At 56.5% G+C, this 26,798-nt stretch overlaps 1 protein-coding gene across 1 annotated transcript in view; it reads right to left on the reverse strand.

The window, feature by feature from the left end:
- Positions 1 to 26,798, reverse strand: part of LOC113270125 (semaphorin-4D) — a 105,268-nt gene that overhangs the window by 58,055 nt on the left and 20,415 nt on the right. The window lies entirely within an intron of this gene.

Below are 26,798 nucleotides of genomic sequence, written 5' to 3' on the forward strand. Positions count from 1 at the left end.
TTCAATCCTGCTGGTCCCTTGGTGTGCGGGCCCATGAGTCAGACTGACCATGACTCAGCCCACTTGCAAGGTTCAGCCTTCACGAGGTGGAGGCTACAGACAAAACCACACTTTATCTGTCTGCTGGGAGCAGGGGGCGCAGGGGGCGCAGGGGGCCAGGTCCCGGCCACCACGATGGGGGCCGAGCGTGTTCCGCGGGCGAGGTCCTGCTCTGCTCAGCGGACGCTCACAACTACGGTGCCGCCGTGGACTCTAAACGCCATGGGATTTCTTGCTTTTTTCAGATACATTTCTACTCTTGGCACGGAGCCCCGTCTACAGCTATCAACCTCACACACGCTCCACACGGCACCGCGCACGTGAAAGTGAACCAGCACACCCCCACCTGGGGGGCAGAGCGCCGGCCAGCAGGACTCGCTCCCACACAAGAGGCAAGACTGGGAAAGTCCACGTGGGGAGCTCCCCTGCACCCCATGACCTGATTCTCAGCCCCTGCATCCCATGGAGGGGGAGGGCAGGCCACAGGGCCTCAGGCCCACTGGAAACTGTGGCTCAGCCAAGGGCAGGACGGTTGTTAAAAGGTCGTTTAAAAAAATGACCAGGTTAAAACTGCTTTTTCACTCATTCCTCATGAGGAACCAATGAGGTGTTACAGCTCTTCAAAGGGGAAGTCCGAGAACGGGGTGGGGGGTGACGGAACACCCTGGAGCCAGACGCCGGGGGTGGCTGCGGCACACCGTGAATGTCCTAAATGCCACCCGTTGTTCACCGTCCCGTGGTCAGCTCTATGTTATGTGAATTTCACTCCATAAAACACGCGCAGGAAAGGAATACTGGAACGAACCCCCAACACACACAACATGGCTCTTCCCACGGGATCAAGTCAACGGTGCGGCCGGCGGACAGAACGCACTTGCTTCCCTGCCGAGGAGCGCTGTCCGCGCGGCTATCAACGACGTGCCGTGTACGAAACCGGACAAACCCCAGGGGCTCCGACGCGCCTCATTCCCAAGTCCCAGGTGCGAAGCAGGGAGGGGCAGGCGTTGAGACCCAGGAGGAAAGGGGTCCCGGGCCAGGTGATGGTGCAGGACGAGGTGGGGAGGGGCGTGGGGGGCCGAAGGAGCCGGGGGTCGGCCCTCCCGCAGCTGCCTGGGGCATGCACCTGGGGACCTGACCCATAAAATGCTAAATGTGTGAACAAAAGAAAAGATCCCCCTTCCTCAAACAAAAAACATGGTGATGGCTCAGGTCCGAGCTCACAAAGCCTTCAAAATAAGGATCCGTGATGCCAATTCACCTCTAGAAATGGCTTTTCTTCCTGCCAGTCTAGGATTCTCTGCAGGGCTTGCAAGAACCCCGAACGGCATGGGGAAGGCCTCCCCTTGTGTGAGTAAAACCACTGTTGTGGGAACACACACACATTCACTGAGCTGCTAACGACCCCACCAGTGCAGGTGCACCTGCCCAGACACACAGACACTGTGGACCACGCGACAATGTGGACCGTTCTCTGGGTCACAGAGGCCGTCCAGGGATGAGAGAGGTCCCTTCTGTCCAGAACACACGCAGCGTCAGGTGTAGAGGGCACATGCTTCCTCGGCATGCGGACACGCTCGGGAACGTCTGTCTCGAGGCCCGAGCTGGTCTGTGCACACCCTAACTCCTCAGAGCCAGCCAGACGGCCCGTCACTGCGGTCGGCGTGTGCACAGTTTGCTGGCGGGCCGGACGGTGGGCGTGTCCCCGTGAGTTCCATCCTCGTGGGAAGCGGAGGGGGTGATAGCCAGGCCCAAGACCCCTTGTGGGGTGTCAGGATGATGTGGATGAATGTGATTCCACCTCCACAGCCCCGGCCCTCTCGTCACTGTACGACCCAGAGGCTCCAAGCCACGAGCTCCACAAAGCATGACCTGAACAGGCTTCTGTCACTCTTTTACAAGCAATCAGAACACAAGACTAAAATGTCACCAACCTCATGGGAAGAAACTGCATTATTAATCCACAGAGTTAACCCCATAAAATCTCCGTGAAGAGCAGTGGCTATTCCTCTCCTGAGGGGGCCCCCACCTACAGCCCTCACCTGCCTCCGTCCCGGTGGCCACACGTGGATGTGGACACGGGAGCCCCTCCCTAGGACAGTGTGCCCCCCACGCCCCTTCACGCCCTCCCAGTCCCGTGTGCTGAGACCTCGGCGTTGGCGGATGACCTCTATCTCCCAGGTGGGTGCCCCTCGAGGCAGCATGCTCGCAGGCATTTGGTGCCCACGATCCAGCCCCCGAGACAGCAGGGCTGTGGGCGCTAAAGGAGCATGCACCCTCACGCTCTCGGTGAAGGAGCGGACCCTAATTCCCTCCTTTCTGGACTTCCTACAGGAAAGATGTGCTACTTTTATAATAAGGCCGGAAATCACACCCAGAGAGGCTACATGTCTCATCAGCTGCTGCAAGGATAAGAGCGCAGGGAGCACACCCCACGCCCCTCACAGCCCCCCAAGGCCTGCGCTGTCCCTGAGCCCGGAGGGACCTCGCCTGGAACTCCCCACCAGCCATGCCGCACACACTCAGCCTGCATCTGAGCCGCCACGGATCAGTGAGACGAACAGCAGCCACACCGAGCCGCTGGGGCGGTCCCCATGCCGGGTCTCGTCACCCCAACACCTCGAAATCATGCAGGAAACTGTGCACCCCAGATCTGCACCCGGGCCCGCGAGGGATAGCACGTCGCTGTGCCTGTACTAGGTCTGCATTTGCAAAAACCCGTTGTCCTTCTATTGCTCATGAACCCCTCCCCTGTTCTAAAGCCCCGAGTGACACAGATCTTTTAATTAAACGGAGCACAATTAATCTTGCTTTAAGAATTCCTAAACAGCTCTGACCTCTCCCCTCACCTAGGAAGAGTTACACGATCAGCGTCTGCTGTCTGTATGTCTGTCCCCCCAACGCCACGCTGGATCCCACCCCCCATGTGATGGCGTTAGGAGCCAGTGCCTTAGGGAGGTGACTGGGTCAGCAGGGTGGAGCCCCAGTGAGTGGACTAGTGCCCTTCTAGAAAGACCCCGGCACCCCCGCCCCCTCCTCCACGCGAGGACACAGCAAGAGGTCTGTGATGTGGAAGCAGGCCTGGGCCCGGGGCAGCCTGCACCCTGGTCTCGGGCTTCCTGCCTCAGGACCGTGAGAAATAAGCATGTGTCGTCTGGAAGCCACGGGTCTGTGGTGCTTTGTTACAGCAGTGAGAACAGACTAAGACAGGAGCCAACATCCACAGCTTTCATCATATTCTAGAAACATCCACAGTAGGATTCACGACGTGGTGTATGTGTGAGGACATGCTGATGGATATCTTGCATTCCTGGTCCTGCCACGTAAACACCACACAAGGGCACGTGGGTGGCTCAGGTGGTGAAGCGTCTGCTTTCGGCTCAGGTCATGATCCCAGGGTCCCCGGATCGAGTCCTGCATCGGGCTCCCTGCTCAGAGGAGAGTCTGCTTCTCCCTCTGCCTCTGCCTGCCACTCCCCCTGCTTGTGCTCTCTGTCAAATAAATGAGTAAAATTAAAAAAAAAAAAAAACACCAACCAAGCAATCTCTGCTAAAACCTCTTAAAAAAAAAAAACAGTAGCTCCATATGGACTTATTTTGGGCTCAAAAAGCAACCCAGCTTGTGGCTTCATTGGGAGTAGCTGGAAGGGGTGAGCATTACTCAGGAGTGCAGACACAGTACCCAGAACGGCCCCCCTGAGCATCAGGAAGCAGGGCAAAATCTCCCCCGCCCTGTTGGGAGACTCTCCCGTGGGAAACGGCTCCCTGGCGGCAACCTGGTGCTCCTGCAAACACATGGAGACGTGCGGTCACTGGGGTGCAGGGATTGGCTTTCTGCCCTTGGGCACCAAACGCTGCCCCCGTGGCATCTCACTTGCTGCCCCCTAGGGACACCCAGAGAACCCAGGGAATCCACTTAGGGAGACTGGCCAATGCCTTCGGCAACCACGATACCCCGTCCCAGAGGCGGCATTTCAAACACAAGATCTGATACGTTCCCAGATCTGGAGAAGGAGGTGTGATCCCTACAGACCCCAGAGACACACTGACAGGGAAAACTCTGAGCACCCTAGCCAATGACGTGGAGGGGATGCCCCAATTTCTCCACAACCGCAGACTGCCGAAACTCACCCACGATGAAACGGACACCCCAAACAATACCCTAAGTACCGAAGGATCTGAATTCACAGTTAAAAACCTTCTGAAAAACACACCTCCAGACCCACATGCGTTGACCAGCACAATCTACTAAACATTTAAGAAATCTCACCAATCTTACGCAATCTCTTCCAGAAAACGGAAGGGAAAGAAAAAGTGTTTCCCAACCTCAAAGAAGCCAGCATTACTCTGATAGCAAAAACCAGACAAAAACAGCACAAGAAGACGGCAGACCGATACCCCTTACGAACACAGACCCCAAAATCCTCACGAAAATACTGGTAAATGGAATCTGGTGACATATGTAAAGATCCGTTGCAGCCAAACAGAGTTTATCCCCAAACGCAAGGCCGGTTCGGTACGTGAAAATCACTAAAGGTAATACAGCAGGTTGGCCGTCCACGGAAGAAAAGACACATGAGGGTATCAACTCGTGTAGGAAAAGCATCTGAATTAACTCCATATTCATTCACCACAAAACCTCTCAGCAAAGTGAGGGCCTCCGACACCCGGCAAAAGGCATCTACGGAGAAACCCCCAGCCAGCAAGGTACCGTGGGCTGGGAGACTGAACACCCTCCCCGAAGTCGGGGACAAGGTAGGTGTCCCCGCTCTCCACTCCTGACTCTGCGCTGGATGCCTGGCTCGAGAACAAGCAAGAAAAATACATAAAATGCATTCAGATTAGCAAGGAAGAAAGAAAAAGGCCTTTTCAGAGACAGCAGCATTGCCTACGTTGAGAAACCTAAGGAACTTCTAAAAAAAAGCCTCTCAGAACAAGAGTGTTTAGCGAAGTCACAGGACACAAGGTCAATAGCACAAAACGAGCCATTTCCACGTGCTCTGTAACGACAGTAAACTGATAAATGGCACTTGGTCACGATGGGAATAGTCTGTTCTGTAAAAGGTCCCGTTACAAGAATTAAAAGACAAACTACAAACAGAAAATACTTGCGAGTCATGTATCTGACAAGGAATGTGGATTAAGAACATTGTGGAAAACTCTCAGAACGCCACGGGAAGAAAACAAGCCACCCAATTAAAATATGAGCACAAGACCCGAACAGACACTTGGTCAAAGTGGACGTACAGGTGGCAAATAAGGACGTGGGACGGCGGTCAATGTCACCAGCCACCGCAAGGTGCAAGCGAAAAAGCCACAGTGAGACACGCCACCCACAGGTCGGGTGAAAAAGCAATCACTAAGGACACCAAGTGTGGGTGAAGATGGAGAGCCACTGAAACAGTTGCTGGGTCTGTGTACTGAACAACTATGCCCTTGTGATGTGAGATGCTGCAGCCACTCCAGGAAACATTCGGTGCTTCTGATAAAATAAACATGCACTTGCCCTATGACCTGGCCACGCCACTCCCGAGTATTCATCCCAAGGACATGGAGCCATGCGTTCACAGGAGAGCCCACACACCGATGGTCATGCAGACTCTGCTCAAGCCTCGGATGGAAGGCTACTTCACAAACACACCTGCCGGCCACCACGCGGCCTCGCGGGCAGGACGCCGGGTGCAAGGAGCCTGCGCGGTAGGCTACCCACCGCACGGCACCACTTGTCAGACATTCCTGGGAGGGGTGCTCAGGGACCGAGAAGACCGCAGCCATGGTGGTTATGAGTGAATACAAAGGGAGAGTACGGGGCAGGTCTGGGGGGACGGGACTGTTCTGTGTCCTGACTGGGGTGGTGCCCACATGAATCTACACAAGTTCTAAAATTCATGATAGAACTGAACACTGAAGGTCATTTCACCATTAATTTAAGACAAAAAGAAAAAGGAAGGAAAGGACGGTAGGCGTCCCGCGGAGCGTGGCCCGTTTGACTCCAGACCACCACATGGCGCGAGCATCTCAGCAGAGCGAGTCAGAGGAATCTTTTAGCTTCCCCAGTACGTGTAAAAATCACGTGTCTACGTTACACTGTCGTGTCTTAACCGCACGATAGCACTGTGTCTGAAACACGACACACGCACTTCGATTACAAACACTTGACGGCTAACACCTGCGAACCACCATCCGAGCGTCCAGCACCGATCACAGACCACGCAGCAAATATCATGATAAAGAAGAGGGCTGAAATGCTGGGAGAATTCCCAAAAGGTGACACAGAGACAGACCCGAGGTCAGCAAAGGCTATCAGAACAATGACGCCGATTGCTCGCTCGACACACGCGCACCTCACACCCTCCGTCTGTAAAAGGAGCGGTAAAGGGAGGTGTGCCTGCATACAAATTAGGACAGAAATGGTTTTTTAGAGAGGAAGAGAGAGGGGTGGGGAGGGGCAGAGGGAGAGAGAGAACGATCAAGCAGGCTCCCCACCGAGCACGGAGCCCCGATGTGGGGCTCGATCCCACGACCCCGAGGTCGCGACCCGAGCAGAAACCAAGAGTCAGACGCTCAACCGACTGAGCCACCCAGGCGCCCCTTGATTGCAATGTCCTCATTTTTAGCTAGACACAGAAGGACAAATACTTTATAATTCCATCCGTTTGGGATCCCCCGCAGGGTCAACCTCACAGAGACAGAGAGAGTAGAGAGGTGGTGGGCGCCCGGGGCTGGGGAGGGCTGGGGGGTTAGTGTTTAGTGGGGACAGACTTTCCCTCTGGGAAGCTGAGAAAGTCCTGTGGACGGACGGCGGTGTGAGCGTGCTTAATACCACTGAGCTGTACCCTTAACAACGCTCAGAACGGCCAAGTTTATGCTGCGTGTGTTTTATTGCAATAAAAATCCTTTATTCTCTATCAGAAAAGTAGGTTTACAAAACCCTGTTTGTATAAACATAAAACCGTCAGGCGAGTTGTAAAAGGAAGCGGGGAAAGACGTGAATTGCAGCTTGCCCGGAAGACGCATCGCCATTGGGTCTGGCCCACGTCGCGCCAGACCTTCCCCATTCAAGCTATGCACAGGACACAGTCTGCTCCTAGTGTCCTCGGGAACCAACTGAGACTGACAGTCACTCTGTCCAGTCCTCCGGACTTTCAGACCCATGCATGCTTTGCTTCCCACGAGAGACCACCCAAAGCCAAGCAGAACCCATCCCGGTCTGAAGAACCACTGCATTTTTAGCCAGACCTGGGCTGAGCACAGCCTTAACCGGAACCTCATTTGGACAGACGGCTACAGAGACCCCGGGCGCAACAGTTAGTGGCAGAATGGGGGACCCTCCTCCAGCTCTCCTCCTTGAGGGGCCCCCGGGGGAGGGGGCAGGGAGAGAAGGGGGTCGTGTCCCCAAGGCAGCATTTCTGGTTTGGCAGCAGCTGTATGGTGCAGTCCAGGCTCCCGATTTAGAAAATCCCCAGCCACTCTGTGGACGCACGGGCACCAGCTTCTGGGCACGAGTCCTCTGGCCGCCCCACCGGCTGCCAAGAAGCGTAGCCCCAATGATGTCCAAATGCAAATCGCGGCTTGTAGACACCTGGCACCCACAAACAGCACAGATAAACACAATGTGACTCATTCACCCGGCTGTGTGTGCAGCAAGGACTTCGCGGGATTTAACCTCCCCTTAAACTCTGTGTTGCCGCTGGAGTCAAGAAATCACTGTCATTTTTATCCAAATAAGAACGTCACAAAGATTACACTGCACAGATAAATATAAACCAGTCTGAACGTCTCCACATCCCTAAGCTGCAGCAGTCTTCCCTCGCACACACAGACGAGAGAGCCAATACTCCCCGTAAACTGCTTTGGTCTCTCCCCTTCCCGGTACTCAGGCCGCTCCCTGTTAAACTTCCCGGCACCGACCAAGCGTCAGAACACATGGACCAGCGTCTGAGGACTCTGTTCACTGCATCAGCTCTTCCAAGCCTTACGATTCCAAGAACACCCTGGCCAAGGGCGGGGCTGAAAGCAAGGAAAATCGTCAGACTTGTTCCCCATGTCTCCCCCCCCCCCCCCCGCCACAGACCTGCGTCCCTCGAAGAGGAGACCGCAGAAAGCATTTCTACTTAATTTGCCACTGCCTCTGGCCAAACCTTTCTGCCGTGAAACAGGGGGCTGATGTCAGGTCTCAGGTTTGTCCCAGCTGTGGAGGCCCCGGATGCCCTGCCAGGCCACCCTGGAACGTTCCGGAAGGCACTTCTGAGAGGAGTAGCCGGTGCATTAGACCCTGGCTGCGGGCCTGGAGCTGCCGTGCTGCTGGGACACCTGCTGTCGCCACTAGGCCCTGTCCTCCAGCGCTGGCACATTCCAACCACCCCCACCCCAGCGGGCAGGGTCAGGTTCAGGGCGCCCGCAGAGCCCCCCACGGGCCCTGCAGGAAGACTGGGGCCAGCTGACCCATGAACACCGGAGCAGCCGTGAACAGAGCTGCAGCCCAGGTCACCAGGAAAGGCCGTGTTTCTCTAAAACAGTGAGATCAGAGGCTTCCCGGGAGGTCTCGGAGGCCTGGGGCAGGTGGGGCTCAGGCCGTGATCCCGCACACCCGGGAACAAGGAGAAGCCGAGGCCCCGGTTCCAGGTGACACTCCTCTCTGAGCTTCAGCCGGCGGGGAAGCCACAAGACACACACCGAGCACCAGGCCCTGAGGATTGATGTCCACTGTCGTCGTTGGACCCCGGGCTCGCGGCCCTGACATCTGCCTGCCCCACTGAGCCCCTCCGAGCTCTGCGACGGGCCCGCTCACTCATCTGTGCATCCATTCCTCTGTTCACCTCCAACACCACAGCTGGTGGAAACTAGAGAGAGAAACTATACCCTTTATCGTTTTGGGGAACACTGGGGCACTGCTCTCTGCTTGTCTCCACGTCTTCACCGAGAGGGTTGTTTCCAAACCCACGCAAACGGTGGGCTGAGCCCGCCCCAGGGCACCACACTGCTTTTCTCTGTCTGGCCATGATTATTTATCAGCAACTTAACAAGACGGCCGAGAGGCGTGATAAGAGCGTGCCAGGCGGCCAGGAGGCCAGCCCTGGCCGCACTCAAAGGGCAGGGACAGGATGGCAGGACCTCGACCCCCACCAAGGCTTTTCCCAGAAAAGATACCAGGAGGCACAGTACCAAGGCTTTTGGCGAATACGCACGTCCTCCAAGTGCAAGCTGGAAGTCAGGCCTGCTCTGGAGGGAGGCAGATAGACTCGCCCCCAGAGGAGCCCAGGGAGGCCCTGAGGCCTATGCACAGGACTAGGGGTGGCGGGAACAAAGCTCTGGCCCGGGGAGGCCCCAGCCAGCGAGTGTGGGCTCCCCTTGCACGAGCTCCCAGCACCGTCAGAATGCACGAAATGTCACGTTCCTCCAGGCCAACACCGGCCCCATGGCGTCTTGGGATGAGCTGCGAGTCCTGCCTGCTGGGGGAGCAGGTCACCGCTCGTCCTCATACCCCGCGAGCAAGCTCACACGTTACCTGCATCCTGCCACGGGGCTGAGGCATGTGGGGACGTTGATTGGCCCGGTGGCTACGTTTACGTGTCAATTTGGCTGAAACACAGAGGCCAAATATCTGGTCAACCCATTCCAGAGGCTTCTGTGAAGGGATTTTTTGACTGACATTAACATTTAAACCAGGAGACACTGAGTAAAGCAGATCACCCTTGACACTGTGCATGGGCCTCACCTAATCAGCCGAAGGCCTCAGTACAGAAAAGACCCCCGAGGAGTGGGGATTCCGCCTCTAGGCATGCGGGAGGCCTGGCCTGCAGGTTTCAGACTTGCCAGCCACCCCGATCATGAGAGCCAACCCCGAAAATACATCTTTCTCTGTACATGCATGTGCGTGCACACGCACACCCCCCCGTCGGTCCTCCTCCTCTGAAGAACGCTGACTGAGACAATGGGACACAGTTTCTGAGCTGCGACCTGGCCCGGGCCACCCCGCATCTGAGCAGAACCTCGCAGAGAGGATGAGGATCCCGTGAGCACCCGGCGGCCCATGGAGGGATCCAGGGGAAGCCTCGTGTGCAAATGATCGGGGACTCACCACTCCACATGTGGAGCGAGCGGTCAGGGCGCCCGGCTGCCTCCCAGGAAGACACGCTGTGTCACGTATGACGTCGTGATGAATTCTCACTCGCGCTTTACCTTTCCAGACAAGCGAGAGGCGTGGAGGGGCGCCGGGGATGAGTTTCATCATTTGGCTAAAAGTACAATTAAGACGGATGGAAAACAAGTTCCCTAAGCCTCCCCACGGGCAGACGCTCCTCAATCCTTGAAGGCCTTCTGGAACGCGGTCCTCGAGGTCTGCTGTGCACTATTTCCCAGCAACACACATGCACACATGTGTCCACACGTCTGCACACACATGGCCAACAGCACACACCTCCAACTCCTTTTCCTGGGCCCCACCCTTCCCGGGGACCTGGCTGGCACAGCCGAAGCCTGAGAGTGGCGGACTGGAGGGGCTCTGGACCTGGGAGACCCCACCTCCCCGAGGGCCCACAGGAAGCAGGCGATGCCCCCTGCTGGTCTCTAATCAGAGGACATCCCCCTCTGTTCAACCACGTAGGGGGGAACTGCCTTCCAACAGGCTGTGCTTTCCCAGAAGACGCTTCCCTACTCACTCACGGACAGACGCACACCGAGAGAAGTGGTCAAGGACGCCCTCGACAGGGAAACACCCGAATTTCCACCGTGGGGTGAGGGACGTGGGCCACCCGGTCCTCACGGAGCCGCATGTGGCGTCACGGCACAGCACTGGGGGAAAAGCACGTTGCTGGGCCCTGCAGGACCACAGCCCCGGGGAACGACCCGCAGTCCGGCTGGTGCGCCCGTACGCACACACGGGTGAGAGGAAAGGCCCAGACCGGAGCTCAGAAACGCAGCGGCCCACGGCGCACCCTGGGGCACCAGGAGAAGGCGCCCTCTTCTTCATTCTCCTTGTAAGAAAAACACCATTAAAACAAAGGAAAAGTTAGTCAGCATATCTGACTTCCTGTTCACACTGAAGATTCGGCAAGCATTTTTGTAGACACGCAACTTAAAAGAAAAGGCCCCACCGGCAGAGATAAAAACTCACATGAAAAGACAGGAGGCCCTTTCCTGTTTCCCCTCTGAGTCAGTGAAAAATTTTTCACCAAGCGGTGAGTTTCCACTGCGCTCTCCCCTCTATAACTTCCCACGAGCGCAGAGGCAGCCGGGTTTCCATTTTCCTGCTGATAAAGCCTCTCTGAAATACATCCTGGAGAAAGTGAAGGCCTGCCAGCCCCGGCGCCCGCCCCGCCCGGCCACCAGCCTCCCCACGCCCCACGCACGGCTCCCTGGCCTTCCGTGTGCTGCAGCAGGTCCCACGGCCCGTGCATGCCACCTCAGTTGGAAAAAGGGTCCTCGCACATATAGTCAGGTCACGATCACGGAGGTAGGACGAGATCATCCTGGGTCATCTGCGTGGTCCCTGAATCTATGGACAAGCGTCCCCACCAGAGACATATGGAGGAGAGACCCAGGCACAGAGGGGCGGCCGTCTGAGGGTGCTCACGAAGACCGGGCATAAGCCAAGGGACGTCTGGAGCTTCCAGACGCTGCGAGAGGCAGGAAGGACCCTCCCCGAGGTCCTCGGAGACAGCATGGTCCTGCCCACACCTTGTTTCTGGATTTCTGCCCCAGAACTGGGAGAGCATCAATTCCTGTTCTCAAAGCCACCATGTTCCTGATGCCTCGTTACGGCAGCCCGGGGGTCACGCGTGCGCACACGTGAGATGTGAGCGCACTTCCTTCCCTGTCAGTTTACTGGATGGCAGGAAGGCCTCCCTGCTGCGTAGACCGTGAGATGTGTGGGATGAACGCAGGGAGTCATGTTCATGGTACCTGTTGGGGTCACACTCCATGGTTCCATCCAGCACCCGTGCCCTGGGCTACCTGCCCCACCCCAAGCTGCCACCCTCTCTCCGGCCACTACACGGCATAACGAACTACCCCAGACTCAGGACTACGGCATTCACCATGCTCACGGTTCCGTGGGCCAGGAGACCCGATGTTCCGGCTCCAATGTCGGGAGCCCTGGCTGGGGGACCTGAAGGCTGCAGTTTTGGGCAGGCCAGTTCCCTGACGTGTCAGGACCTGGCAAGGAGCACACGGAGACCACGACTGCTGGCTGCAGGGCCTGTGTGGCCATCTGGGGGCTTGGGCCTCCTCACAGCATGGTGGCCACAGGGCCATTGGCCCCGTACTTGGCATCTCAGGGCTCTGGGCTCCAAGTGGGCACCAGGCCACCTGCCCCATGGGGAGGACAGACATGGCATCTCGGTGGATTCATAACCACAGACTTTCTCCCCACACAGCTCTCAGCTGTCTCTTACCCGTCCTTGAGTCCCACACACCTTCACCAGCCACGTTGGTGAAGTTCAACGGCCTGGGAGGAGACCGAGTCAGCCACACAGCAGACACGGAAACTGGCACACACATGCCATGGCACGGTGCAGGACTGGGAGGTGGGCAATGCTACACGTACTGCAGAAGCCAGGCCACACAAAGGGAAACCCAGCCAGGCGGCCCCTCTGCGGAGACCGGCTGGGAGTGTGGCGCTCAGGAGTGCAGGGAGCGCAGGGGTGCGGGGTGCTCAGAGGCACGGGGTGCTCAGGGGCGCAAGGAGATCAGAGACACGGGGCGCTCAGGGGCGCAGGGAGATCAGAGACACGGGGCGCTCAGGGGCGCAGGGAGATCAGAGACATGGGGCGCTCAGGGGCACGGAGAGCTCAGGGGAGCGGGACGCTCAGGGGCACAGGGCACTCAGGTTCATGAAGCCAGCAGTGGCTGGACTCTGTTGCTGAGCAAAGCCAAGCTGTGTGCCTCTTATTGTAAAGCGTGCAAACATCTCCCTAAGGAAGGAAGACAGAGAGAGAGAGAGAGCGAGCGCGCGATTAGGACAGACCTGGTGTCTCTGCTGCTGCTCTGCTGCTCGTGACCTTCCCTTGCGTTTCAAGTCAGGAAAGGAAGTGGCGACAGGCCACCCCCGAGCTGGGCAGGGGACCCACCACGAAGCAGCATGGGTGGCTGTGGGCAGGGGTGGCTGTGGGCAGGGGGCCTCAGCTGGTGGAAGCTATGCGAATGTGCTCTCTTGCCACGGCACTCACAAGGCAACTGACCGTCTGCCGGCAGCTTCTGTGTGCTGCTGCCCCAGGACAGGACACCCAGCATGAGGTCACACGTGGGTCACTCTGTGGGCAAAGATGACCACGACACCGCAGGCTGCGGCCACCGTTTCCTCCCCGAGACGCGTCCCCTTCAGCTCTGAGCAGACCGGCAGGTGCACCTCCGAAATGCAGAGACCCGCAGGGCATTCACCAGCCTCGGTCCGGCTCCGATGCCCCAGGGACGCACCCCACGCTCGGCCAGCAGCTTCGGGCCGTGGCCACGCCCCCGGCAGACACCCTTCCAGAGGCAGCGTCTGTGTTCCAGGAGCCAGGCTCCTGCTCCTCGCGCTGCCCAGTGGTCACGGGAGGCCGGCAGGGGCAGTGGGCGGTGAGTGGAGCTGCGTTTCCCGTCTGGTTCAGGGTCTGCAGCGTAAGTGCTGGAAAGGGCCTGGAAACAGCCCGGGCCCTAACGTCTCCTCCTGTCCGCGGCGTCTCACCTGGGAGAATGCTGGAGTGTGTGCCCCTGCCTCCTCTCTGACCAGGACGAAGGAAGTGTTCCTTGTGGTTCTCCCTCATTTAGGAAACAGGGTGACAGTGCAGAGCTGGTCACCCGCTGCACAACGAGACGTGCTCACTGGACACAGCGCTCACTCCTGCTCACAGCAAGCCCACGCCCCTGGCTCGGGGAGTCTCAGACGGTCACTGCAGGAGACAGGGACATGCCTTTCCCTGAAGGCCGCTCTCCAGGATCTCAGCCCTCAGAATCTATTTGAAAAATCACATTCCCAGGGTGGTCTTGTCCACCGAGCCAGGGGACTGTGGGCCCCACACAGAAGGCCCGAGGGAGCCGGCAGTCTTTGCAGGATCCCACATTTGAAACCCAAGCCACTCCCTCGGGTTTCAAAGACATGCCAGCCGTCCAGTTCCGCCTGCTCAGCTCAGGGACTCTGCCGTGACCCAGTTTCCCAGCCCTGTGGCTCTCGAGCACGCGGTTTCACGGTGGCCTACAGCCCCTTGTGCTCTAGGCCCTGCCTCATGCCTGGCCACAGACAGAGAGAAACCGAGGAGGAGGAAGTCCCAGGCACGAGAGTATGAAATACACAGCTTGCATCCTGCCAAACTGTTAAAACATCTATGCAGTCACACACGGAACCAGACGTCAAAGGGGGTGTTTTTCAAACTGGGGGGTGAGTAGAAACAGCTTTTAAATTAGCTGTGATTGAACACATACCAAAAGTGTGTAGCTAGGGGTGAGTGCTCTGTTGAGGAAAACTTTGGCTTTAGGGGTGTGTCTTCGCACGTGTGTGCACGTATGTGTGTGTGTGTGCATATGTGCACAAGTACTGTGTGCACACGTGTGCATACGTGCGTGCGTGCTGTGTGCATGTGTGTGCGTGCACACATTCGCACACACCCATGCGCACTGGTCACAGTACGAAATGCACGTCTTACCTATGAGACAGCCTCAGGGTCAGAAAGCGGCCAGGCTTCCTGACTGCAGTGAAGTTTTAATATTCTAATAAAAAATGTTTTTGAAAATATTATAAATGCACCAAAACCTCCCTAAAGCTTGTTTTTACACAGGACACTGAAGTCCACGTGCATCCCAGCTCCACATTTGCCAACAAGGGATCTTTCACTGTCCTCTCATTCTGTACTCCCGCGACCCCCACCTCCCCCCGCCGCTGCCGGCTGACCCCGCGGCCCACCAGGTGGGGCCGGCCCTGCTGAGGTGACAGGCCAAGGCAGGAGGAGAGCCTGCACCCACCGCCAGCCCCGTGGGCCCACCTCTCATGAGCGCACACGGCCCCCACACACTCCTGCTCCAGGAGCTGGTCCTCACCCGGATGGGAGGGGCCGAGGCGGCTACCCCACTTCCCACGGCATGTTTTCCACTTAAAAGCACAACAGACAGTAAAACACCCACCTGCTTGTTAAGCACGGCACGGGTACGAGAGGCCTCGGAGAAGTCGGCCGGGCTCTCGGGACATACGTGTGTGTGTGCACACGCGTGTACTCAAGAGAGCTCAGACGCGGGAGGCAAGCACCAAGGACCCCCATGGGAGCCATGTCGACACCCATCACGCGCCCATGGCTCCAGGGCTGCAGGTCAGGGAACAAGGACAGCAAAAGATCCCTTGTTGGCAAACGTGGGCTGGGACGCACGTGGATTCAGTGTCCAGTTTAAAACCAAGCTTTAGGGAGGTCTGGGTGCAGACAGGGTATTTTCTTTCTTTTTTTTTTTTTAAGATTTTATTTATTTATTTGACAGAGAGACAGCCAGCGAGAGAGGGAACACAGCAGGGGAGTGGGAGAGGAAGAAGCAGGCTCCCAGCGGAGGAGCCCGATGTGGGACTCGATCCCGGAACGCTGGGATCACGCCCTGAGCCGAAGGCAGACGCTTAACGACTGCGCCACCCAGGCGCCCCAAGACAGGGTATTTTCGAAAGCACCATTTACTCCTTTCCGAGTGAACACAGGCCCTCGCTGTGCCCACGGTCAATGAGCGGCTGTCCTGTTTGCCGTGTTGTGTTGATTTCCCTTCCCACGCTCTGTACTGTGACTTCGGGAGACCGGCTGCCCCTCCCTGTGACTCCTCATCTCTGACCCTCCCCCAGATACAAGCTTGTATCCAGGTTTTCTACTTACAAACACTGGCAAACACCCTTTCCAATAAATGCCTCTTTAGACCCATGATTCCTGCAGATACATTTCTAGACGCTGAGCTACAGGGGCCAAGGGTACGTGCATCTTTGTGCACTCAAGATGCCGCCCAGGGAAGCACGCCTTCCTGCAGGCCTCGGCTCAGAGCTCCTGGGCTCACATCCTCCTGGCTGAGGGACCCCATGAAAAAGTTTCCAAATCTCTCTGTTCACTGCGTCCTCACCTGTCGCCAGGACTCCACGAGACAGGGAGAGACGCATTTGGCAAAAACAGCCACGTCATTCCTTCCCATAACAGCCTCGCCGGGTCCATCCCTGCCTTCCCGAGGCATCAGTCAGAGGCGCCAGAGTCACCCTCCGCCTGGATCTGGGACCACTGGTCCCACGCCTGCACAATCCAACTATATGATTCCACTTACGTGATGCTCTGGAAAAGTCTATGGGGACAGGAAATGGATCTGTGGTTGCTGGGGGTGGGGAGAAGGATCTGACTCCAGAGGGCACAAGGAAGTCTGCAGAGTTAAGGACATTTTCCACATCCTGATTCAGTGGTGGTTTCACGACTGTGCATAAGAGCTCACACGGCAGGACCTTACAGGGGTGACTTCTGCTGTGGACAGACTACTCATCAGTAAACCGGACTTAACAACACGAACCGCCACCCGGCAGAGCAGGCCTTGTCCCCTGCTCTGCTGCACTCCCGGGTCAGGCACGTCCTGAGCACCCTCCAGCCTCCACACCCGCGGGCCCCACCGAGGCCTGCACCGAGCCCAACACCCCGCCAAGGCTGCCGCCTGCTGGCCTTCTCCAGACAGAACCCGCACTCAGACTGAGGGCCCCACATCCTGCTGGGCTCTCTCAGATCTGCCTTCTCCTGCTCTGGGACACCTGCTGGGACACTGGGAAGCACAGACCAATCCCTCCTTCCTCTACCTCAACGGTTCTCAAGTCCGCCCGCCGGTTAGAATGACCTGAGCAGCTTGTCAAAACCACTAGTCTGTGCCCTCCCTCCCACACGGGGATCGGAGATGACTGGGTGGCTGGGGGGCCAGGCACTGTAAGACTCCAGACTCAGAATGAAAGAGGAAACATCATGCAGAACCGACAGACTTTAGAAGTATAACAAAGGACTATGACGGGACAACTTTATTCCAACACGTTCGACAACTTAGAGGAAATGGACAGATTCCTTGAAACACACAAAACACCAGGACCAACCTACAGAGAATTCTAGCAGCCCTATGTCAAGACACCGAATTCATACTTGAAAGCCTCCCCGTAAAGAACACCCCAGAGGGCTTCACTAGTAAATTCTATCACACGCTTAAGGAAGAAACAACACTGCTCCCACACAAGCTCTCTTTTAAAAAAAATTAATAAAGGGGCGTCTGGGTGGCTCAGTCGGTTGAGTGTCTGACTCTTGATTTCGGCTCAGGTCATGACCTCAGGGTCGTGGGATCGAGCCCTGCATCGGCCTGTGCACTCAGTGCAGAGCTTGCTTGAGATTCTCCCTCTGTCCCTCCCCCCGCTCACATGCTCCCGTGCGTGCTCTCTCTCTAAATTAAGTAAATAAATCTTAAAAAAATAATAACAAATAAACAAAGAGGGAATACTTCCCAAATCACTGTGTGGGGCCAACATTACCCTGATACTGAAAGCAGACAGATATTACAAGAAAAGAACACAATAATCCTCATGAATGTAGTTATACATGTCCTTAACAAAACTGTAGCAAATTAAATCTAGCAATATGCAGGAAAAATAATAGTTCATGACCATCTGGAGTTTGTGCCAAGAATGCAAGGCTGTCTAACATGCAAAAATTAATCAACATAATTCACCATATTTATAAGAAAAAAGAAAAACCATACAATCATCTCCACAAACACAGAAAAAGTCTATGACAAAATTCAACATCCATTTATGATAAAACCTCTCAGCGAATGAAAAACCTCCCTCACCTTCTTAAAAGGCATCCACATAAAATCTTCACCTAACATATTTCATGAAAAAGCATTAAGTTCTTTCTTCCTATGACTGGAAACAGGCAAGAATGTCCACTTTTACCACTTCTGTGAAACACTGTACTGAGGCCCCGGAAAAGAGAATAAAAAGGGAAAAAGAAACAGATAGCATTCCAGTTTGAAAGAAGAAGTAAATGGCCTACTCATAACTGTCAGGATTATCTACGTGCAAAGTCTTAAGGGGTTACAGGAAAAGCTACTCAAACAAATAAGTAAACTTAGAAAGGTCACAGGATAAACAAGCCATAAAAAAAATCAATTGCAAACACTTGCAATAAACTGCAAAATAAAACTTTAAGAAACCCGTCCATAATACCATTCAAAAACACGAACTATGTATGAATACATCTGATAAACCTGTATAGAACCCATACATGGGCCTCTGCAAGTCACCGCTAGGAGACGTGGGGGCAGATGGACGCGGAGGGAGGGATGGCCCACGCTCCTTGGCTGAGAGCCTCAGCGCTGTGAAGACGTCAATTCTCTCCAAATTGATTTAAGGAGTTGATGCGATCTCAGTCAAAAATCCAAGCTAGTGTTTTTATAGAAGTTGACGAGCAGATTTTAAATTCATATGGAAATGCAAAGGGTCTAGACTAGACAAAACATCTCAGAAACAGCACAATTGGGAGGCTCACCCTACCTGACTTCAAGACTTTTCACAAGGCAACAGTCAAGGAGACACAGCGGGTGGGGGGCCGACGAGAAATAATCCAGAATGGGGCAGAATCAAGTCCAGAAACAGAGCCACACCGATAAGCTTGGGTACTTTCCAAATACGATGCCAAGAGAATCCAACAGGAAGGATCGTCTTTAAACCAACAGTACTGGAACAACTGACGATTCAACGTGAAAAACAATGAACCTTAATCCTTGACACTTTCCAGTTAAAAACGAACTCAAAATGGACAACAGAGCTCAACCTAAGGGATAAAACCATAATGTTTTCAGAAGAAAACACAGGAGAAAACCGCCATAACCATAGGCCTTAGGCAAAGATTTCGTAAATAGGACACAAAAAGCACACACTACTAAAAACAGTAGATAAAACGGGATTTAATCGGAACCGAAAACATCTGCCCTTCGAAAGATGTCATTAATGAAATAAATAGCGAGCCACAGACGGGGAAAACATTTTGCAATACACAAGTCTGACAAAGGACCTGAATCCAGGACACGTGCTCTCAGAACCCAGATATAAGACAACCCCATTCAAACGTGGGCAGAAGATCTGAACAAGTTCTTCACAGAATATTTACACATAAACCCGGGGAGAGCTGCTCCACCACAGGCCCGAAGATGCAGCCCGTAACACATCAGAGGAGCTAAAATTAAAGATGGTGACAGCAAGTGTCAGCGAGGCTGGGAAACCGTCCTTTCACACGTCAGCACGGGACGGGAAATGAGCCGAGCTCCGTGGAAAACAGTCTGCCAGTTTCCCAGAAAGGTAAATAATAGACACTTACTGCATACCCTACAGGCGCGCTCATTCGCAGCTACCCGGGAAGAAAACCCATATCTACACCAAGATGTGCGCGTGAATGCACACGTTTTACTGCCTTTTTTAAAAATCTTTTTTAAAAGATTTATTTATTTGAGAGAGAGAGAGAGAGCATGAGCAGGGGGAGGGTCAGAGGGAGAAGCAGACTCCCCGCTGAGCAGGAGCCCGATGCGGGGCTCTATCCCAGGACCCTGGGATCAGGACCTGAGCTGAAGACAGATGCTTAACTGACTGAGCCACCCAGGCGCCCTGCTTTATACCACTTTTTATCGTAAAGCACACACAAGGTAACATTTACCATGTTACAGTGTACCATTTAGTAACACAGACCACGTTCCCAGCACTGTGCAACCATGACAGGACGCAGCTCCACAGCCCCTTCTTCGCCCCGAAAGGAAATCCCGCTTGCATGAATTCACCCATCCCCTCCCCCAGCCGCAGGTGACCTGACTCCTTCCCGCCTCCACAGGATGTGCCTATTCCAGACATTTCACATAAATGGAATCCTACAATATGTCCTCATCTATGTCTTTGTTCACTTAACACAATGTTTCCCAGGGGCATCCATGACGTAGCGTGCCAGTGTTTCATCCGGGTGTGGCGAGACACGTCCACCTGGCCATTCATTCATGGACAGATGCCTGCGTGGTTCCCATCTCGTGGCTGTTGCCAGCCATGCGTCTATGAACAGTCCTGCACAGCATTTGGCTCGAACGCCCGTCTTCGGCTCTTCTGGGCGGACACCCCGGGGGAACTGCTGGGTCCCAGGCCATCCTACACCGAACTCCTCAAGGACTCTCCATGCTGCACGATGTCCCATTCCCGCCAGCAAGGCACCAGGCTCTCATTCCTCCTGTGCTCCCCAACCCTCTTTCTGGGAAGAGGTGGGAAGTGGTATCTCGTCGTGATTTTGCGCTTGCCTGGTGACTAAGGATGGTGAGCATCCTACCACGTGCTCCTCTGTCCTTTCTGCGTCTTCTTGGAGACGTGTCTGCTCATGTTTAACTGGCTGCGTATCCTCCCATGTTGAGTTGAGCCCCTGGCACTTCTATTCCCAACAACACCAAACGGGAAGCAATGCAAACATCCCCCAGCAGGTGCGTAAATCGATAAACCCCGGGACACCCGACCATCCGACAGAAGTCAGCCCTCAACAGACACGGAGTTCTCGCACACACAGCAGCGCGGCTGGACACGGAGTCTGTGAACACACCTCCCTTTTGAAACTCGAAGAATCACCTCTCATCCACCATAATCTAATCTCAACAGATCAGAGATCGCCGGGGCAGGGGCCTGAGTACAAAGGGCAAGAGGGAATCTGGGGAACGCTCACAGGCCAAAGGGTCTTGGTCGCCCCCATGCAACCCTGCTGTGAACGCCAAGCCTCTGGGCACTCCGGTGAATGGCTGCATGGGCGTGGCACGTCCAACCCCAGGGCGGAGCGCAGATGCCGGGCCTGTGTCACCATTATGGTGGCAGCAGTGTGGCTGCGCACATTTCTCAAAACGCCCCACGCGCCCTGAAAACAAGACCGTGGCTGCATAGAAATCACAGCTCGTTAAAACTGGTGAAGGAAGCGCTGCCTCTCTGGGCAAGCGCCCCACCTCTGCCGCCCCGTCCATCCCAGGGCTCGTCCAGGCGCAGGCTGGGCCTTGACCTGGCGGCCCTTCCCCCACGCAGCCAGCAGAGCCCCGGGGCCGCCTGGTAACACAGAGCTTCCCACTGGGGGTCTGGGGAGCACTGCCCATGCGCTCCGGGGGGCCCACGCCTTCACAGACCTGCTCTCAGCCAGCGGTCAGGTGTCCTGGGACCAAGTCGCTGTCCTAGACAAGACCCAGGTCCTCGCTGGTGGCTGGGCCCACCTGTAGGAGACGCCAGGACACACCCGGTGGGAATGTTTACAGTCCACCTGTGGCCACATGGCCCCCAGGACGGGGCCCCACTTCCCGCCTCAGTTTCTGGCCAAACCCGCCCCACAGCGGACCTGCCCCTCACCCCTCTCCCCTCTCCTGCCCAGCACAGTAAGACGGCAGCACACCCTGCCCAGGGGCCCCGTGGATGGCTCTCCAGGCCCCCCAGTGCCCACCCGTTAGCTCCTGCCCATGCTCAGAGACCTGATGTCACCAGCCTCCACAGCTGGATGAAAACCCCAACATCACCCAGGCTGCCCCCCCAGCTCTTCCCCCACTTACCGGCCCCCCTCCCCCCACAAGGCCAGCTCACAAAACAGGGGCAGCGCTCCCCCTCCCTGCCTCCCGAACTCCCGGCCCACCACGCCCCCAGGCCCCGAAATTCCTCCAGGACACCTCAGGTCACCACTGACCTGCAGGTTGCTGGGGTCAGCTCTGAGCCCTCACCGCAAGAGACCCCCTGGCTGGGCAGCTTTCCTCCCGCCTCACTGGCCACCGCTCATGGTCCCTTGGCGTGTCCTCTCCTCTCTCTACCTCAGGCTGTCCCGTGCTGACTGGCAGCTTTAAAAGTTTCTTCCCTGGGGGGCGCCTGGGGGGTGCAGCGGGTTGAGTGTCTGATTTGACGTTTCAGTTCAGGTCAGGATCTCCGGGTCGTGAGGCTGAGCCCCATGTTGGGCTCCCCACTCAGCGCCCAGTCTGCTTGGGATTCTCTCCGCCTCCCGCCCCTCCCCCTCCCTGCTCACGCCTGTGTGCTCGCGCTCCCGCGCTCTCAAAATAAAAATAAAACAAACAAAACAAAACACAAACTAAAAGCTCCAGCTCTGCCCCAGCAGCGGGCTGACACCCCAGCCTCGCTGGCCCGACAAGCTCCTCACAGCTGCACGCGGACAGCCCGAGCTCACGGGCGCGACCTGCAGACTCCCCACAACGGCTCGTCCGCGACGGCCCCGCCTCGGAGGATGCCAGCTGCGCCCCTCCGGTGGCCTGAGCCTCATATCGGGTCCCCCTGGCCTCCTGGGTTGCTGCACCGCCCGTGAGCGCCATGTTCCCCACGGACGGGGACCTGACCGACCCCAGCGCCCCGCCCGCCCTCCTGCCCGCTGCCCACCTGATTTCCAATCCCAGACAGCCCACGATGGCCCCACGGGGGACATAACCTGACGTCTCTCCTGTGGTCGGCCTGCCCTCTCCCTCAGCCTGGCGGGAGCGCCACGTGGGCTCGGCCTTCCGTGCTCGGCCTCCTGCTGCCGTGGGCGCTCAGGACACAGCTGCCCTCTGTTAAGTGCACGGACGCGAGAGGCGCCCGTGGGAGCCCAACGAGGGGAGAGGTCCCGCTCTCGTCCCCGGCGACGGCAGGCAGCGCTCGCCCCGCAGGCTGGCGGACTGGCCCTCGGGCTCGGAGCAGTGCCACCCGCCGTGGCCCCTCCCTCGGTCACACCGCAGACACGTGGTCCCGGCGCCGAAGGGGTGGGCGGGGCCGCCCACCTACACACACACACAGGTCAGAGCCAAGCACCACCCGAACGCGGGATCAAAGCAAATTCGACTCTGGCTGCTAAGGCTCCTAGAATGTCTTACACTAGAAAACGGGGGAAAACCCTTAGGACCCCAGGCAATTTGTGCTTTCCACCTTGCAGACTCACCGTTTCTATGCTTTTTAGTTAGTGTGGCTGGAGGTTACTCAACATACCCTCTACTAAAAGAAAAGAAAAACAAGGCAACCACGGAAAATGAGTGGAACTGCCCACAGTGGCTGGACACCCGCCAGCCGTGGGCACCTGCCAACGAAGGCCCTGGGCTAGGCTTGTGTTTGCTCCTGGGCTGTGCAGGGGAACGTGCTTCTCCACCTGAACCAGGACCGGGGTGGGTCTGAGTTGAGGGCCCCCCACCCCAGGCCCCAGGCCAGCACAGACGACCTCTGCCGAGCTCTGGCATCACTGGGTGACAGGCTGGCGCTCCAGGCTCAGGCTCTGGGCTGGTCTCCCCGGCTGCCAAGGGCAAGGCACCCATGTCTGTCTTTTCATGCCCCACAGAGCACTTACTCCGAGGGTCAGTGACCGCTGACTCACGAGCGCCTCATGTAAACCACGTCATCCCTTGTTACCTTGTACAGAAACACGAAGTTCTACAAACCAAGTCCCATTTGTAACAAATTCAGATTTAGAAACTTGGAACACTTACAATAGGATATTATATTACCTAATGGAGACACCCTTCTTAAAAATTAATTGTTAGACTGAAAACACAATTCCACCATAAAAGCAACTAACTGAAGCAAATAGAAGGGAAAAAAGACAGGTTCCCCCCTCTTCCATCCCGTTCCTCGTGCTTCCCCCAATACACACGCACACTTCCTCCTCCAGCACTCAGGCACACACTCACGCACACGTATGCACAGCACGCACACACGTGCACACACACCCACATGGGCGCGCGCGCACACACACACACGCACACACACACCAGCCCCGGGCCCTGGGGCCTGGAGCAGCTCCTGCTGTCCACAGCCGGCCCTCCACCATTATCTGTTCAACAAACACTGTGCGCCTGTCCAGGTTGCTTTTGACATGTACGCACACGAAAACCGGCTCCTTCTATACGTTCCCCACGACCAAGTGGCGGTTTCACTTCACGTGTCGGCACTTCTTTTGAAGTAAACCTCTGCACTGTGTCATGAACTGAAGGACCTCTGGCGTGGTTTTGGGAGGGGACGTGCGGTTCTTAGATTACGATTTGCTTTTTATTATGGAGAATCTTGAAAATAAATGGAAGCGGACAGAACCAAATAACGAGGGTTACCGAGGTACTCTCCCCCAGACCCGACCACCCCGGGCAAGGCCGCCCCTCCTCACCCACCCACCTCCCACCACGCCGATCGGAAACAGACCCCAAATGCTCTCTGGCTTCCTCTGCACACACTCCCATGACCGCGGCTCACAGGTAAAGGTCATTTCGTCACGACCACGGCACTGTTAGTAAGGAATACGACCATTCTTTTAAAATCATCACTCACGCAACAAATACCAACTGTTTCATAAATACCATAATTTTTTCAAGGAATGATTCTTGAGTCAAATCAAGTGCTGGTCTGACCACATTTTGTCCAGAGCCTGCCGTCCCGGGTTGCTGCTTAGAAGTGACCCAGGCAGAGGGTGTAGCCTGCACTCTCGTGGACAGCACCTGAGGCTTTTAGACCAAAGAAGGGACCCCATCCCACGGGAGGTGCACCCAGACCTCGGACGCCCGGAGCTGCTTCAAAGCCCAGGAGTGGCAGCAGGCGCAGGGAGCTGGCCCTGGTACGGCACTGCCAATAAAAATCTGTGCGCTCGGGGAGGGTCAGACAAGCTGAAAGTGAGCCATTCAAGGAACTGGGATGGGCCATTTGCTCAGCCCCAAAATCACCTTAATTGTCGTGCCGGCAAACGCCACCCCCGCTCCAGGCGAGGCCCACTACGCGCCCTCCCGAATCAGCAGATATTTCCTCCTAGTAAATCCTGGCTTCCCTGTGTCACCCCCACCAACAGCGGGCAGCCTGGAAATTACTGCGAGCTGAGCTCCGGCTCCAGTGCCAAGGAGCCTGCCTGACCGGCCCTGCTCTCGGGCAACACCCCAAGACGTCCCCAGACGGCCACAGCCCCATGGTGTGGGGGGAGCTGTGGCAGCTGCACCTGCCACGCCCAGGGCAAACCCAAGACCCAGAGAGAGAGGACCTCCCCGCCCTCCCCTCACCCCTGGTGCCCCCATCACTTCTAGTTCGGCCATTTTCCTTCTTCTAGTCTCCCTTCTGCCATGGTGACAGGTCCAGAGAGAAGAAACTGCTCCAGCTGGGAACTGCGAAGACGGCCTTTCTCCCAGCGCCGACCCCTGACTAGCAGGCGACAGCAAATTCATCTGTAGGGTTTTGCATGGCCAACTTCATCGTCCAGCCAGTTAACGACTCCCGGAAGAGCCCGGGGGCCCTCAGAGCCACTGCCCGCCACCTCACCTCCCAGCAGTTCTTTCAACCAAGCAAATTCTTAGACGAAGAGGAAAGTCACTGTAAATTATGGAACAATCGGGAAGTGAATCCCCTGCCACAGAAGCAGGGGGATGCCTGGGGACAAGGGTTCCAGCTGCTGACCTGGGGGCTCCTGCCCCAGACTCACCAGTCAGGACACGGTGTGAGAAACACTGCCCGTTCCTCCCCAACTACCAGATATGGGACCCAGAGGGAGGAGCCGAAGGCCTCGGCCTGTCCACACTGGGTGTGGGAGAGGCAGAGGACCCACGATCTTTGCGATGAGTTATTGATTTTGCTATGCACTGGTCCAGACCGGCCATTAGCGTGCACTCTCAAGACTGGCCTAGACATCCCTGGCTGGTGTGGGGAAGGCCCTCGAGATGAAATCTGCCTCAGATAACCCACACGGTGGGGATCTCAAGTGAATGATGTCATTAAGGTCATCGCCCTGCCTCCTCCTTCCCCGCCCCCCACCCCCGAGTCACTGGACAGCTGTGCAGCACGGCCTTGCACCCCACACCCCAGCTCGGGTGCGTGCACTGCCCGCCAGGGCCTGAGCAAGGCCAGCAGGCCACCTGGTCACCAGGGAAGGGGGCTCTGCAAACACTGCATTTCCCAACAGACATGTGCTAGTCTGGGCAGAGGGTGGGCAGAGGAACTCAACAGTACTATTTCAGAGGCAAACAGATGGCAAAGCCCATCATGGGGAGTCAGTCACTGCCCCCACCCCCAGCTCATGGTCCTGCAAGGGAGGGACCCACTAGGGCTACCTCTCAGTGTCACCGATTAGCTCTTACTCCTCCGTTTCATTCACCTGCCGGCTGTACTGCAGACACATCCGGCCTGAAGTGAAGGTCTGGCTCCCTGAGGGCCAGTCCTGGGCCACAGAGACAGCCAGTGAGTCCCTCCCCATCCCCTCTTCCCTGAGGCTTTATCCCCAGTAGCACTCGGTGCCTGGAGTACTCAGAGCAGGCTGGCTTTATTCTTTTCTATTTTTGCAGACGATGTGCACAGACACCAACCGTTCAAGTGACAATTGGGGCATTATCTCCACCAGAATCCTGGCCCCGGCACTGGCTGAGGCAGCCTGTTTCTGGGACACAGTAAACACTCCCAAATAACGGTGCCCAGGCCGCCAGCAGGCTGGCCCCAGGCCTGGGGCAGATATGAGGTGACAGCCCACGATGTCACTTCATCCCCTGCAAAGGAAACTTCCGCTCCGTGGCGCCTGGTGGACCCGAATAGATTCAGAACAGGAGGGCCAGCTGCTTGGCCACAAGCCCCAGGTCCGGCCTGGGCTGCAGCGGCCTGGCCACCCACAGGCCTGGCTATGTTCAAGGTAAGAGGAGGCTTTAAAACAAAAGCAGAACAACTTCGGGAGGCACAGGGCTGGAAAGCAGGGCCCAGCCCTTGACAACAGGCCTCATTTTCCGTGAACTGCCCACCTACAGACTCACATGCACCCCCCCACCCCAACACTAAATCCGACAGACGAA

This window comes from Ursus arctos, unplaced genomic scaffold (genome assembly GCF_023065955.2).
Source record: "Ursus arctos isolate Adak ecotype North America unplaced genomic scaffold, UrsArc2.0 scaffold_33, whole genome shotgun sequence".
In the NCBI taxonomy this organism is placed as follows: Eukaryota; Metazoa; Chordata; class Mammalia; order Carnivora; family Ursidae; genus Ursus; species Ursus arctos.